Raw genomic sequence first — 16391 nt, 5'->3', positions numbered from 1 at the left:
TGCCCCCGCTGGGATGCCTGGGTGACTCCCCTGCCTCCCTGGGACCCCTCACAGCCACCTGGAGGGCTTCCTGCAGGTGGAGGATTTCTCTCCCTCTCTCATCTCTTTCTCTAACACTGCCTTTCAAATAAAATAAGTGAAAAGGTGAAACCGTCCAGGGTGCCTGTGTGCCAGTGAACTCCAACAAGCTGGGGCAACACTTGTGTTGGGAGAAAAGTAGACACAATTCCGAAAACAAACTTGCCTTTTCATCTTTCACATGGGTCTGTGCATATGAAACCGCTATCTGACAGTTAGAATGGTGAGGTACCTTCAGGACAGATTTCTCAGACGTTCGGCTGTCAAGGAATTTGCCAGTGATGGGGCCGAGATCAGGCTCAACTGGGAAGGAGAAACAGGGGTCCATAGCCAAGGGGCAGGTGGGTGGGAGCTGCTACCAGAGAGCATCATCAGGTGTTAGGCGGCTGGGGGGAGGTGCCCGTCAGCTTCGGGCATTGCTGCAATGAAGCCTGGGCAGCCTGCTTAGGAAGACGCCGAGTTCATTGAGCCCACAGATTTGCAGTGCAGTGCCTGTGTGGACCCATTTTGGTGAGGACTGCATGGTGAATGGCTGGTGGTATGTCAGGAGTGCATCTCAGGACAAGGGGTCCCGTCACCGAGGGGCAGAGAGCTGGTGGGGCCATTGGGCCTTGGGGAGCTACCTGTGGGGCAGGGCCCTGGGACCTGAGCTTCTGCCACTAGATTGTGCCTCTTAAAGGGCCACACCACCTCCCATGAACATTGCCCTGGGGACCATGCCTCCAGGCACAGTGGACCCTCAAAGAGACTCCAAGCACGCCTACACAATGGCACCTGACCCGAGGAGACAGAGCTGAGGTAGGGCCCAGGTGGTCAAAGGTGGGCAGTGTGGCAGGGATGAGGAATTTTATCAGCTCTGGAGGGTCACCAGATGGCCTTGGAGGACAGAATTCAGCCACTTAGTGATGGACCTAGTGAAACGGAGAGGTCAGTGGAGATAGACTACAGCTGGTCAAGAATGGAGTCTTGGCCGTGTGTGTCATGCATTCAGGTATCTAGCATCTATTCATCTACTAATCATCTACCTATTATCCATCGATCATCTGGCACCTACCGTCAGTCAACCCATCATCCATCTGCCTGACATCTATGGGTTAACCGTCAACTGTCAATCACACACATCTACCACCTGTCCGTCATAGGTCTATTTGCTACCTCTCTGCACCTGTCATCTATCTATCAATCACCCACCTCAGTTTTTGCATGAAGAGGGAAGGTGTTTGTCATGGTGATGATGCGGTTGAGGACTTTCACTCCGGAAGCAGGTGGTCCTTTGCTGTTTTATTTTTGGGATCGGGCAGGTGGTGGCGGGGTTTTCCACAGAGAAGCTTGAGCCAAGCTCTCTGCTCTCTGTGGGATCCTGCTGTCTTGGTCACTGATGTTTAGTTAGGGGGAAGGCCCCCTCCTGTTCTATAGCATACCTGTCTAGACAATCCTGCTGTTGAGAAACTTGCCATTTTGAAAGATGCAAGTAAACGTGAAACTCTAATGATTAGCATCCTAATATAATTAAACTAAGAAGTTGGATATTTTGATTTTACCCTTCAGTTTTAATGTGATTCTTTTTTGTCTTTTCTTTTTTTTAAAGATTTATTTTGTGTTTATTGGAAAGTCAGATATATGGAGAGGAGGAGAGACAGAGAGGAAGATTTTCCGTCCGATGATTCACTCCCCAAGTGAGCTGCAATGGCCGGTGCTGTGCCGATCTGAAGCCAGGATCCAGGTACTTCTTCCAGGTTTCTCATGCGGGTGCAGAGTCCCTAGGCTTTGGGCTGTCCTCGACTGATTTCCCAGGCCACAAGCAGGGAGCTGGATGGGAAGTGGAGCTGGCGGGATTAGAACCAGCGTCCATATGGGATCCTGGCACGTTCAAGGCGAGGACTTTAGCTGCTAGGCCACCCCGCCGGGCTCTCTTGTTTTGTCTTTTCAAAACAATTTTTATTTATTTAAAGGGGATAGAGAGAGAGGTTTCATCTCCTGCTTCACTCCCCAGTGCCTGCAACAGCTGGGGCTGGGCCAGGTTGTAGAAGGAGCCTAGAACTCCATCAGGGTCTCCCATGCCAGTTGGAGGGACTCAAGTACTTGAATCATCACTTAGTGCTTTGCAGGATATGCATTAGCCGGAAGCTGGCCTCAGGTGTGGGGCTGGAGTTCAAACCAGGCGTTCCAAAGATGTGGGTGTTTTAAGCAGAATATTACCTGCTGAGCCAAATGCCTGCCTTTTACTATGATTCTTAGAAATGATTTCAGTGTGAGATCAGCACAATAGCTCAACTGGCTAATCCTCCACCTCCAAGCACTGGCATTCTATGTGGGCGCTGGTTTGTGTTCCAGCTGCTCCACTTTCCATCCAGCTCCCTGTTGTGTCCTGGGAAAGCAGCAGAGGCTGGCCCAAAGCCTTGTACCCACATGGGAGGCCCAGAGGAGGATCCTGGCTTCAGTTCAACTCAACTCTGGCTGGTGCAGCCACTTGGGGAGAGAACCAGCAGATGGAAGATCTTTCTCTTTGTCTCTCTCTCTGTAAATCTGACTTTCCAATGAAAACAAAAAAAAATTGTTTCAATGAAGAAAATTTACCCCAGGAGCCACCTGCTACTTCGCGTGTTCCACCCACTTTTCACCTCATTTCTGGTTGCTTTTCAGAACTCCAAGTTGTGATCTAATTCGCGTCTCATTTCAGAGACTCAACACTGAAACACAGGTGATCCAAGTCTCCTGTAGGCAGTCGGCTGTCCTCTCTGCGCCAACAGGAGGCTCCAGTTCTTGGGGGACTCCTCGCCAGGATGGGCTCCTCTCCTTTAAGAACCTGTCCCTGGTGCCAGGAGGGGAGCCACGTGCTATCCACCACGGTTTCCATCCCGTCACAAAGACCAGAGCACCTCTGAGAGTCCAGCTACGCCTTTACTAGCAGAGCCAGTTTGCAATTGCATGGGTATGCATGGATTTCAAAATTTTGCACACCAAATTAATTCCATTGTTGGTGAACATTTCAAAGCTCTGTCCCCACCCTCCCTTCCCACACATACAGCAAGTGTGATGTATTCTCCGTGGATGTTGGCTGTATACATAAATGTGCGAATAAACAAATAGGCATGTGAATGAAAGAAAGGAGCAGGAAAGTACCACAGCCCAGCCCGGCTTGGGTCTAGGGTAAATGTCCATTCTGGAAGTTGTGCTCCTGTCCTCAGAGCACCTTCAGCAGAGCTCTCCGATTCTGAATGGAGACAGCAAACAGAAGACCTCAACCTTCAGACAAAGCGTTGGGATGTTGGGGCTTGAGGTGAAAACAATGTGTTTGAAGTACACTGAAATGATAAATACCTAGAAGTAACTTCCAAATGCTATGCAATAGCACTCACTGGGACCTGCCCTTGAGCCCACAGTGTCAGCAGGGCACTTAATGGCTCCGACTCAGCCAGGCCAGTTTCTTAGCTGTGGGTTGCAGAGCCAGGAAGGGAGCCTGACCCCGCCTGACTGCACCGAGCATGACCCCACAGTGTTCCTAGTAAACATGGTTAGTAAGTAGTGTGGGGGTAGGGGTCCTGAACCAGGGCAGGCTCTCTCTGCTGTCCTTCTCCTCCAGCCCCAGGGGAAGGACAGACACTGGGCAGAGTCAGAGAAGGACATAGCCACTGCTTTAGAATAGCGGCAATGGCTCCCAGCGCGGGCCGCTGTCTGCTCCTAGCATGAACGTCCGGGTAGACACAGGAGACAGGATGTGGGGACATGCGCACGGTCAGCCTCAGGAGGAGCGGGCGTCAGGGGCTTGTGGTGGGGCTTTGGGGAGAAGTCACAGGAGATGCGGGCAGAGCAGGTAACAGCAGCTGGAGCCCTGCAATAGCATCCTTATTGCCCTTCCTGAGTCCTGGCCTTAGGCCAGTGGTGTCAGTGAACAGCAAGCTGGGACTGGAGTTCCCGGGTCGAGCCCTCTGCTGTGTCCCCTGCTCTCCTCTTGGCAGGGAAGTCACATGGGAATGAGTGGGAGAGAGCAGGCCCTTCCTGAGTAAAGGTGGCGATGACAGTGATGGTTCCTGGCCAGATCTGTTCTGTTGCTACAAAGGTTTCTAAAAACAGAAATGTGTTCTCTCAGAGTGTGGGAGGCCAGAGCTCTACCATCAGGTCTCGTGGACGCACTCTGGGGGCTCTGGGAAGGTTGTTCCCACCTCTGCCTGCATCACACAGCTGTGTTCCCTGCCCTTGGAACTCTGCCCCCTCCTCTGCTGGGCTGTGGTGTCTCCCTCCACCTCTCACTCATGACAGGGTCCCCTGGACAGTGCAGGGCAATCCCATCTTCATCATCTCAGCATTGCCACCCACACCTGGAGAGATCCCTTTCCACAGGGTACCAGAGCGAAGGCCTGAAAGTGTGGCTGACTGCGTCTCTTTAAGGGTCCATGCAAGCTTGGTGGGCACAAGCTGTGTGCTTGTCCCAGGTGGTGGCAGCGAGCTGTGCACCGACCAGCCAGTGCTGCCTGTGCACTGGCCCACCAGCCCCAGGGTCCGGGGGTGCAGAGCTGGGGGCTGGGGTGAGTATCCAGGCTGCACAGGGAGGGTGCAACAGCCTCTGAGTTAGTGACGGATTAGGGAAGCTCAAGTGGGAGACTCCTTCCAGCACTTGCATGATCTGGTCTGGCTGGGTGCCCCACCCCAGGGGAGCATACTTCTTAAACCAGGCAAGGATCCTTGAGCTGCCAGGAGCTGGGGTCTCTGGGGGAGTGGCAGGGTTAAATGGGACTGTAGGGTGGGGGTCTGATCACATGGGATTGCTTTTTCTCTCCCTCCTGCCCTGTCCCCTCCCGTCTCCCTGTCTCCTTTCTGACCCCTCTCCGTTTGCCAGCCTTCAGAGACTGTAACAAACTGCCCAAGAAAGCAGCTTTGTAAGAGGAAGGCTGCTTTGAGCCCCTGGCTCTGCGGAGTCCCCGTTCAAGACTGGCAGCTCACTGGTTCAGTCTCAGGTGAGGGTGGACCAAGGAGTGTGGGCAAATCGGGCATCATTTCAGCAGATGAAGACATATAAACAACTGACATGGCTGGGGTTTTGCCAACTTGTCTTACCAGCACTGATGGTCCAGCAGGTACATTGAGGAAACACATTTAAGTAAGAGATGGGTAAGCTTGGCTCGCATATATGTCTGATTCCAAAGTCTGGAAACTAATGATTTATATTTCCTTCGCCCCAGATGTACAGGGTAAAGCCGTGGGTTTGGCCGCAATTAAACGTGACACATTTCAGAAATTCAGGGTTAAAATTTCAGAGGATACCAGCAGCCAACAGAGAGCCCAGGATGGGTATCTTAGATCTGGGAGAGGAAGTGGGCAGGAAGCAAGAGACAGATGTGGGGCTGCAGCGTGCTCCCCCCTCCCTGTGGCGGGGGCCTGGCAGACCTGGGGCCAGGACCTGCTGGGGGTCTGGCAGCTGTGAGGCCAGCGGTTGGGCCAGATCTCTAATCCTGTAAGCGCTTCATCTTTATTTAGTAAATACAGAGGACTAAAAACAGACATTAGGTCACCTCCTCTCCCCAGAAGTTTGTGGGTGCCCTTGAGCACGGCCCGGCACAGAACCAGCTGCAGCCTCACTCGGAAGTGAGTGTGAAGGATCTGTGCTACAAAACTCAGATTCTAGGAATGACTGGTAATAAATAATTAAACAAGAAGTCGGAGCCCTGGGTGGGCTACTGGGAGGGGAAGTCAGCCAGGGCCCTGGGTCACACGAGCACACTTCCTCCTTCTGCCACACAAATGCACACACTACACGGCTACATGTGTGCACTCCCGCACATGGGCACCCCATGCTCACATGCAGACACACACTCATACGTGTGCACACACGCACACACCTTGGGTTTCTGCTTTCCCCACCCCCCTGCAGATGGGCTGTGATGCCTGGCCACCTGCCTCCCACAGGAATCTGCTGCTGTCCTTGCTGGATGAGCTGATCCGAGTCCTTGACGCCCTTTCTTAACCTGGCAACTTGTTGGATCCATGTCCAGGGCCAACTGGAAACCCCCTGGGCTTTCCCATCTTGGTACTAGATGCAGCCCAGACAAAGGGATCTTGCTTTAAGAAATGTCACCCCATGTCCCCCCTTGTAGGTCTCTCTGTGGTTCTGGTGACCTCAGAGCTGCTTGGATCTCCTGGATGCCTCTCCTCTGGGTCTGCCCATGTGGCCAGGGGATGCTGCTTATGGGAGTGTGGGTCTGGCTCAGGAGTGGGAGCTGAGAGGTCCTGTTCGAATCAGCACTTCTGGGGATTGGGACAGTACCTGCAGGGTCAGGAAGACTGGCAGCTTGAGGCGTCTGTGCAAGAACATCAGAGTGGTCCTGCAGGTACTGCCCCAACATGTCTGCCGGAGCCTTGGCTTTGCACCTCAGTAGCAGGTCTTCTCCCCTGACCATCACGCTGACCCACGGGAGGAAGGGGCCGTGCACCTGGCCCTGCAGGACGTCACCTGTGTCAGCTAGCCCTGGAGCCCTTGGCTTCCACAGGGCCGGGGTGCTGGAGGCACTGCCACTGAACACGTGTCCTGAGGTGAGCCGTACACAGGGCAGGGCTGGACCCAACACATGGCCCAGAGCAGAGAGGATACAGCTGCCAAACACACACTTGTTGACAACCACATGCCCTTGGTCCCTGTTTCGTTTAAGATTTATTTATTTTTGTTGGAAAGGCAGATTTACACAGAGGAGAAGAGCCAGAGAGGAAGACCTTCCAACTGCTGGTTCACTCCTCAAGTGGTCACAGCGACCGGAGCTGAGCTGATTGATTCGAAGCCAGGAGCCAAGAGTTTCTTCCAGGTCTCCCATGCCGGTGCAGGAACCCAAGGCTTTGGGCCGTCCTCAACTGCTTTCCCAGGCCACAAGCAGGGAGCTGGATGGGAAGCAGGGCTGCCAGGATGAGAACCAGCAGCCATATGGGATCCTGGCACATGCGAAGTGAGGACTTTAGCCACTAGGCTACCATGCTGGGCCTGTAGATGCCCTTGTTTTAAGAGCCTGAAACTTGGGGGTATTAGTTACAGCATGGGGGACCCATGCAGACAGCTCTAACTGTTGAGTACAGGAAATCTGCAGGAACTGGTGGTCTCCTCATGCCCCAGCAGTCTTCAGGTCTGGGCCGGAACACTCACCTGCTGTCTTCTAAAGGCCCACTACAGGTCCTTGTGGGAATGCAGCTGGCAGCCTCGTTGGCTATTTGGAGCTGGTGCCAGTTTCCCTGTATGTGTAGGGGATGCTTGGTGGTGCAGGCAGGGCTGCAGGGAGCGGCTGGCAAGCTCAGCTTCTGGCTAGCTCCTGCCCTGCCTCCATCTGTCCCTTTCAGAAGGCCTGTTCTGGTTTGTTCTTGGAAAGAGACTGAGTCATACGCGCTTACTCCAGGGACACGTGCTGGCGAGTATTACCATGTGTTTATTTCGTGAGTCTGGTTGTTAAAGGCAGTAAAATCAAGCGAGAACACAAATGAAAAAATAGACTCTCAGCTTGGTAGACCCTTTCTATCTTGTGTCTGCCTCGTCTTTTCTGTGTGCACTGAGCTGTCAGCTGCAAGCATGCAGCCCTCTGCCTGGCCCTGGAGGGCAACCTCTGCTGGGGTCTTCCAGTAGAATGTGCTTTTCCTGGGGTTGTCCTGGGATCTCTCAGGAGAGTGTCCAGCAGCATACAGGGCAGTAAGGGAGTGCTATGGGAGCCAGGGGCATGCCAAGGCTGAGGGGGCGGTGGGGAGTGCCCGTGCTCTGCTCTCCCTCCTGGACCCGGGTGAACTCAGGATGGAGGTACTGTTGTCTTCCTTCCCAGCCCAGCTCCTCTCCTGGCCTGGGAGACTCCATCCTGTGCCTGAAGACAGTGCCACCCTGAAAATGCCAACCACCTGAGTCCTCGCACCTGTCAGTAAGGGAAGTGACTCCCGTTGATCAGGTCCCCGCATGGGCTGTGGCGGGAAGGCCAAATTTCCCACACCAAAGTGGGTGGTCACAGGGATCATGCGCCCATTGAGGTCTGCACTCTGTGTACAGGATGCCAGGGTCAGTCTGCACCTGTGGGATAAAACAAGTCGTGCTGCTCATTGATCACATGAGGTGCTGCGGGCGGCGTCACCCTGAGTTCTGAGCTGTTGGTCAGTTTCAGCTGGTTGGGGTCAATTGGGTTGATGTGGTCTAGGACGGACTGCACAACGGAAACTTTCCTTCTTGCTTTCCTTAAGGATTCAAAACACTCAACAGGCGGAAGAGGTGGGGCCTCGAGATGCCCCCATGGTACTTGTGCTGGGCGTTCGGGAGAATCACAGTGCAGGAGGTTAACCTACAGGAACGGCAGGCAAGCATCGTAACGTGAATGCCCGGCGGACTCCATCATAAAAGGATACTTGTCGAGCAGGATGGGAAAAGGAAGCGAGGAAAAACAAGGCACAGGAGATGATACTGGAAGAGCAGCCTCTATGTTTCATGATTATTTTGCAATTTTGTTGATTGTGAAAGGAAAAGAATTTTCTATTTATGCTTGTGAATTCTTAGGCTGTGATGGAGTAAGAAAATACGCTTGATTAAAAATGATTATGGCACAAATACTTTGTAAGTCAGCTTCCAGATCTGTCTGGAACACAATAACTGTACACTCACTTGGATGCTCACTAAAGTTTTAGAAAAACTTGTTGGGGCTGGTATGATGACTCAACAGGTGAATATAACACCTGCAAGCACCAGCATTCCCGTACTGGTGCCAGTTTGTGTCCCAGCAACTTTACTTCTGACCAAACTCTCTGCTTATGGCTTGGGAAAGAAGTCAAGGATGGCCCAAGTGCTTGGGTCCCTACACCCGTGTGGGAGACCCAAAGAGGCTCCTGACTCCTGGCTTCGGATCGGCTCAGCTCTGAATGTGTGGCCACTTGAGGAATGAACCTGCAGACGGAAGAGCTTTCTCTTTGTCTCTCTTTCTCTCGGCAAATCTGCCTTTCCAATAAAGATAAATATATCTTTGTAAAAAGAAAAATTTGAGGTCTTTCAAGGTTTTAGAGTAATTATAATAAAATCTTCGGTGAATTTGCTTCATAAACTATGTTAAATCTCAGATCTAGTGGGAAACAAAAACAGCCTAACTTAGATATTTCTCCCAAACCTTCATATTATTACAATTTTTAAAGATTGCTGTTATTTTTCTGTATTTTGGATTGTCTAATCATTTTCTCAATAAAGCAGCTGTGATAAAGTATTCGTGTATTGGGAATTAGTGTCTGGATTTGTTCACTCTACAGTGGTGAAGTTGAGTGGTCGTGACACTCACTGTGTGATTCACAAAATATTGATTATCTGAACCCTTAGAGAAAAGTGTTTGCTCGACCATGGGCTGACCCAACGACATGATCACCTCATCACACCTGCTAGCCACTGGTGATGCTAAGGCTTCAACACTTCTTGGTTGTTGAATAGAAGTGTGATTGGCCATTGATACAGGCAGCCTGTGCCGTGGAGATCCAGGCGAGGCCTCGTGGGGTTTCCCTCTTCTCTTTCCTTCTCTCCAATGGTGTGCCTTGCTTTGTTAGGGAAATGAGGTCACTTTCCTGCAGTGTCTCACAATCTGGGTTTGATTGATGGCTTCCGTGTGATGTTGCTATACTTGTTTGTTCAACTCCTATAGTTCCGTAAATTGGTGGTTAGACTTAGGGACTCAGTTTCGGGTTCAGTTTCTTTGGGCAGGAGTGTTTTATAGGCGGTGTAGTGCATTTCTCATTAGCTCAAAGCCGGAAGTTCCCCACTGCCTGGTTGCGTCACTTTTAGTGAAGTCAGGATTGATTAGCGAGTGTAGTCGCTGCCAACCCTAAGCCTCTGCTTCTGTCCGGACTTTCCACTGACTGGGTCTGAAGCAATCTGTTGATGAGTGTCTTTGATCCATGATTTCATTCAGGATTGCCAGATGCTGATTTGAACATTTCATCACACTTCTTTATTTGCTAGCTAGAAATTCCCATTTTATCACGGTTTACTTTAAAATATATAAAATTTGGATCAGAGTAACAGGATAAATGCTTGGTCTTGTCTTTTATGTACTTATTCCCAGTGTGAGTTTGTGCACTAACAATCTGCAATTACAAATAATATTACTTTCTCCTTTAAAAATTTATTCCCGATAAAACTGTTTACTACATCTTGGCAATAGAATGCTTGACTCTCTGCCATTGTCCATGCCCACAATGATGGGCATGTGTGGATGAAGAACTATACTGTAGGAATGATAGGGGAACTCGGTGAAGGGGGAGGGGCTGGGGGAGGGGCTAAGGGAAATCCCAGGCCTATGGAACTGTATCATAAAATGATAATAATAAAAAGAAGTAAATTAAAAAAATTTATTTATAGCTAGAGAACAGATTAAATGTACTTTATATATACAATTTATGCTTGCCACCCTTCCTCCCTGCACCCTCCTTCCTTCCTTCATTTTTTTCCCTTTTAATTTTCGTGATAATATATTTCAGTTTACTTTACAGCCACAGGCTCAATCCTCTATTGCAAGTGGCAAATACAAAATCAGTACTGCTTTTTAATGTATTACAAGTGTTTTAGATAGTTGTAGCTATTATTCTTTGCGAGGATGGCCAGTGGCAGGCCCGGTGCTCGGGAGCTGGGGTTCCTTCAGGGTGACCCCCCCGTCTGTCGTGACTGCCCGGCTTGCACAATAAAGCCTTCTGGGGTCTCGGGTCCATCTTTTGCTCCAGACCTGGAATCTATCATTGTGAAACTCCAATTCTCTCTCTCTCTCTCTGTGTAAGGTTTATTCATTTTTATTGCAAAGTCAGATATACAAAGAGAGAAGGAGAGACAGAGAGGAAGATCTTCTATTCGCTGATTCACTCTCCAAGTGGCCGCAACAGCTGGAACTGAGCCAATCTGAAGCCAGAACCCATGAGCCGCTTCTGGGTCTCCCACACGGGTGCAGGGTCCCAAGGCTTTGGGTCATCCTTGACTGCTTTCCCAGGCCACAAGCAGGGAGCTGGATGGGAAGTGGAGCCACTGGAATTAGAACTAATGTCCATATAGGATCCTAGCATATGCAATACAAGGACTTTAACCACTAGGCTACTGTGCTGGGCCCCCAATTCTGTTTCATAGGAAAAAAAAATATCTTGAGACCAGAACCTGGGAGTGTATTGAGATCACAGCCTGTGAGCATGTTTTATTGGAACTGTCATTGCAGTTTTAAAAGAAGAAGCTAAGAAAAGGTGCAATTAAGGTAAAAAGTCAGAATTTTGTAGTGATAATTCCAACGCAGTGGTCATGTCTGAGAAATGTTGCTGATGCTCCAAGGAGCGGCCCTGGCCCCAGCACTGTCAGACGGCGTCGCCCTTTCCATGGGCTGATGCTCCAAGGAGCGGCCCTGGCCCCAGCACTGTCAGACGGCGTCGCCCTTTCCATGGGCTGATGGTGGGATCGCCCTGCATCCTCAGAACAGATGCTCGTGTCCTGCCTCTGTCCTATGCTGGGCCCTTTGGGAGGAGATCAGGTCATGAGGGTGGAGCTGTCTTGAATGAGGGATTCCCATAGTGCCCATAGGAAATACGCCCCAGCGCCTCGCCTTGGCCTCTGCCAGGTGGAAGATGTAGGCAACAAGGTGCTGCCTGCGACTCAGGAAGCAGCCCTGCCATACTTGGAAGCAGCTTCCCCAGCCGTCAGGGTTTGCTGTTAGAAGACCCAGATGAAGACTTTACCCAGCCCCACCTCCTCCGATGCTGACTTCCTGACGCTTGCAGGTAAGTCACTGCTTTTAGCCCTCGTATGGGCTTTTATACCTTAAAGCACTGCACGCTCATAATCGCGAATAGTGGCTATGCAGTCTGAGAAATCACCGTGCAAACACCCTAGGTTCCAATCACACAAACTACGATGGCTGCAACATCACTAGACAATATGATCAAGGGGACATATGTGGTGTGTCACTTGCTGAAACATGGTGACGTGGTGCGTGACTGTGCTTACCCACCTGCGTCTTGTGCAACCACTTTACATGATATTCCTGCTTACCTACCACATGTAACAAGACATAGCACCACCTCACACACCAGCTCTCTTTCCCCATCCACCTGCTGGCAGCCCCAAGCAAGCTTTGATATTGTCAAATCAGTCACAATTCTTCTCCAAATATGTAACCAGAACACGGCTCTTTGTATACTATGTAATGATGATTCTCAAGGTTGAAAAATAAGAAATAATATGACATTTGCACCACCAGTTTGTCCCAGAGATGTGTTCTGGAGGCTCTAAATATGTTTCTTCTTGTACTACAGTCTTATTTTGTGAAATACTGCCCAGTGTTTTAATCATACGCCCAAAAAGTGGAGCTCTTTGGTGCCCCCAGGAATTCACTGTAGAACTCTGCCTCTGGCTTGAGTTTCTTCTGCTTGCTTCCTGGGAGTGTGCTGTTATCCACCCTCTGTCATGGCAGGGACAGTGGCTTTGTCCCATTGCCCCACCCCTACTCCGGCTCTTACTGCCGGATGCTACAGGCCAGCCACGCCTGGTCCACCTACAGACCCAGCTCTTGTGTGATTCAGTGGGTGCTGGGACCTAGCTGAGCCTGTCCTACACTCACTCTGGCTCTTGCAAGCACGGCTATCAGATGTTGCAGCCTGGCCTGCCAGCCCACCTCCAGTCCCGATTCTCGCTGGAGGTGTTACAGCCCAGCCCTGATCAGTCTGCCCCCATTCCTGGCTTTCATGCGGATTGATAGTTGTGACAGTCTAGCCCAGCATGGCCTGTACTCCATCTTGGTTCCTGCACATGCCAGGGTGCTAAGACTTGGCCTGGCCATGACCAGTCTGCTCTGCCCTACCCTGAGAACCAATCCATGCACCTGTTGACAAGTGAAGTAGTTTTGCCCAGCCTGACCAACACTCAGCACTGACTCATGTGCTCACCAGCCTAACACTACCTTTCCCTTGCTCAAACCCTCAGTGGCAGGTACAATGATCTAGCCCTTCCGGGTGGGCCCCCAGCCCTAACTTTAATATGCTGGTCGATGCTAACTAGCCCAGCTCAGGTGCCTTGCTTGACCCAGAAAGGTCCTCCAGCTTCCCTCCTTCAAACTGCACAGCCTCAGCCCTCTTGCTTGCCTGCAAGTGCAGTGGCATTGTTGGATGTCCCCAGAAGTCACGCCTCAGCTACCGTGTACTCCTCAGCAGCCCTCCCTCCCATACATCCCATACCCCCTTCCCTATTCAAAACACAACTCCAGTGCCCACAAGCACATGGGTTCCCCTGCCTGGTCTTCTGGCAGGGAGGCATGCTGACCTGGAGCTCTGCCTGCCCACCCGGGATCCCAGAGCCAGTCCTCTGGCACATGTGGGACCCCACACCTCCACCCAGCTGGAACTCAAGCATGTTAATGAGTCCCCAAGTACAGCCCACCAGCATATCACACTAGCATGCTAGCCTGCGACCCTAGCATTCCGCTATCCCACCCCGTACCTGCCTGGGACCCTAGCATCCCTCATCCCACCCCACACCTGCCTGGGACCCTAGCATCCCGCCATCCCACCCCGTACCTGCATGGGACCAAAACAAGTGCAGGTGTTTCCCGGCCCGCCTTGTTCTGCTGGCTCCAAGCCTCAGTCCACAGGCATCCTGAGGCTGGCTAGGTGCCACCTTGGGGGAAGCAAAGGGTGAAACTTTCATATTGAAGGTATAGCAAGAAAATGTACCTGTCAGGTATAGAAGACAAAAATCTTGTGGAATTTGTAAACAGAAGTGTTCTATAGAGGTCTCAACTCAAATCCACATGGTTTATGTGATTCAAGTAACCTCAAGAAATAATTTCCTTTAAGGAGAGGCTAATATGGTGGTACCCCAAGCAACTAGAATAAGCAAGTACACTCATTCTGGAAAACTTTTTTCTTTTAAATACATAGTTTACATTTGATGGCTTTTGCCAATCCAGAATTTATATTTCTGTCTTCAGGAGAATTTCTTTCATTACTTTTTTTTTTTGTTAATTTAGTTCCCTTAGATTTTTTTCCTTTTCCTGTGAGGCTTTTAGAGGACTTCCTGAGTGTCATCAAGATGCTTCCGGTTTCCTATTTTTTAGCAAAGACATTTTATTCAAATTTGTCTTGCAGGTTTTATTTAATAATTTTGGTTTTGCCAGGAATTCTTTAAAGGCTGGCCTCTTCTTTGGCTTCTCTATTTTATGGTAGCCTTATGGGGACAGTATGCTGTAAAACTTGTAGGATGGCCCTTCTGATGGCTCATACTGTCCCAAGCTGGCCATCTTGTCATCCTGGCCTCAATTCGTAGGAAGGAAAAGGCAAGGTTTGCTTCCTGACTTTTCTGTGGGGAGATCTGTTGTCCTAAAAAGCTCTGCTTTAAAGGCAAAACAAACAGGGCTTTTTCACTTGCTGTAAAATGTTTGCTTTAAGGCATAGGTACCTGGAGCCCCCCGCAGGGTGGTGTCTCTGAGATGCCATTGAGGTGCTGTGCTCCTTGGTTTTGGGGTGTCCGCTTGGTTGGAAACCATGACCAGGCATTTTCTGGATGTTTCTCTAAACTTTTTTTTTTTTGGAGGGGATGAGAAACTTTGATGCGATAGTCACTATGTATAACAACTAAATGTGTATGTGACTCAGTCATTCTTAATGACACTCACCATAATAAAATCTTCAGCCCAGAGCTAATTATTGAGATTGCTAAAATCATTGTGATACTTTTTAAAATGTCTATTTATTTATTTAAAGGCTGAGTGACAGCTATCTGCTGGCTTACTCCTCCAATGCCTGCACTACGCAGGGGTGGGTGGGTTAGGCAGAAGCAGGGAGTTAGAAACCCTCGCTGGATCTTCTGTGTGGCTGGCAGGGATGCAGGTACCTAGCTGTCAGCTGCTGCCTTGTGGGGTGGGTATTAGCAGGAAGCTGGAGCAGAAGGGGAGGCAAGATTCAAACCCAGGCACTCTGTTATGGGATGTAGGGTCCCAAGGGAGGTCTTAATGTTCTCCACTGCAGTGCCTCCCCACAGCTCAACCCTGAGGCATTCTTTCTCATCCCAGCAGCTGCTGTCATAGAACCATGACCTTGGCCTTGCAAGCACTCAGAAGGGAAGTGGGTTGTAGGCCATGAGAAGCACTTCCCTGGACTCCAAAGAGACCTTTCCTACAAGCAAGTTCACCCAGATCTTCTGCCTGCCCATTCTGCCACAGCAGCGGCTGTCATGGTGCTGGTGGTGAGCAGGGGAACACATGTCTATAGCTGGGGAGAAACAATGAAACTGTTGAGGTTATTGTCTCTAGGAGGGGAAAGTGAGAGGGATGCTGCAAAGGCCTCAAGAGGAAGAAGGCTATTGGCTGAAGTGCAAGCCTGAGGTTGCCTTGGGGAGGCTGCAGGGGTGAGTGCGGGAGCTCAGGGAGGCAGCAGGGGTGAGTGCGGGAGCTCAGGGAGGCAGCAGGGGTGAGTGCGGGAGCTCAGGGAGGCAGCAGGGGTGAGTGCGGGAGCTCAGGGAGACAGCAGGGGTGAGTGCGGGAGCTCAGGGAGGCAGCAGGGGTGAGTGCGGGAGCTCAGGGAGGCTGCAGGGGTGAGTGCGGGAGCTCAGGGAGGCAGCAGGGGTGAGTGCGGGAGCTCAGGGAGGCTGCAGGGGTGAGTGCGGGAGCTCAGGGAGGCTGCAGGGGTGAGTGCGGGAGCTCAGGGAGACAGCAGGGGTGAGTGCGGGAGCTCAGGGAGGCAGCAGGGGTGAGTGCGGGAGCTCAGGGAGGCAGCAGGGGTGAGTGCGGGAGCTCAGGGAGGCAGCAGGGGTGAGTGCGGGAGCTCAGGGAGACAGCAGGGGTGAGTGCGGGAGCTCAGGGAGGCAGCAGGGGTGAGTGCAGCAGCTCAGGGAGGCAGTAGGGGTGAGTGCAGGAGCTCAGGGAGGCAGCAGGGGTGAGTGCAGGAGCTCAGGAGAGCCAGGGTGGAACAGAGACACAAGAGCCACTGCAGCTGAAACCTTTTAAAGCTTTGTTGCCTAGCAGGGTAAGTCCAATGTGGACCCTGGAGGCCGCGGCCCTGGCATAGGGTGGGTTGGAAGAGATGTACCCGTCTTTCTGGCCTCACTGCGCTGGTGGCTCACCATCCTCCTCTGCTGAGTCAGTGATGTGGCTGGGGATCCCGAACAGTGTGCTTGTGGGGAGCTTTAAGAGCTTCTGCCAGGACAGTCCAAACAACCACCACCTCGACAAGGGATGAATGCAAGCGAGATGAAGAGCTGGTTCGTGTTTCTTGTTTTCCATTTTAAGAATCAGGTTTTGGGAAACTGAGAGGCTAAAGGGATATCCCGTGGCAATCTCCCTTTAGCTTAGCATCCAGAGAAATGCCACCAG

This window comes from Ochotona princeps, chromosome 7 (assembly GCF_030435755.1).
Source record: "Ochotona princeps isolate mOchPri1 chromosome 7, mOchPri1.hap1, whole genome shotgun sequence".
Taxonomy (NCBI): Eukaryota; Metazoa; Chordata; class Mammalia; order Lagomorpha; family Ochotonidae; genus Ochotona; species Ochotona princeps.
The sequence above is the reverse complement of the archived record's forward strand: the minus strand, read 5'-3'. Positions refer to the sequence as shown.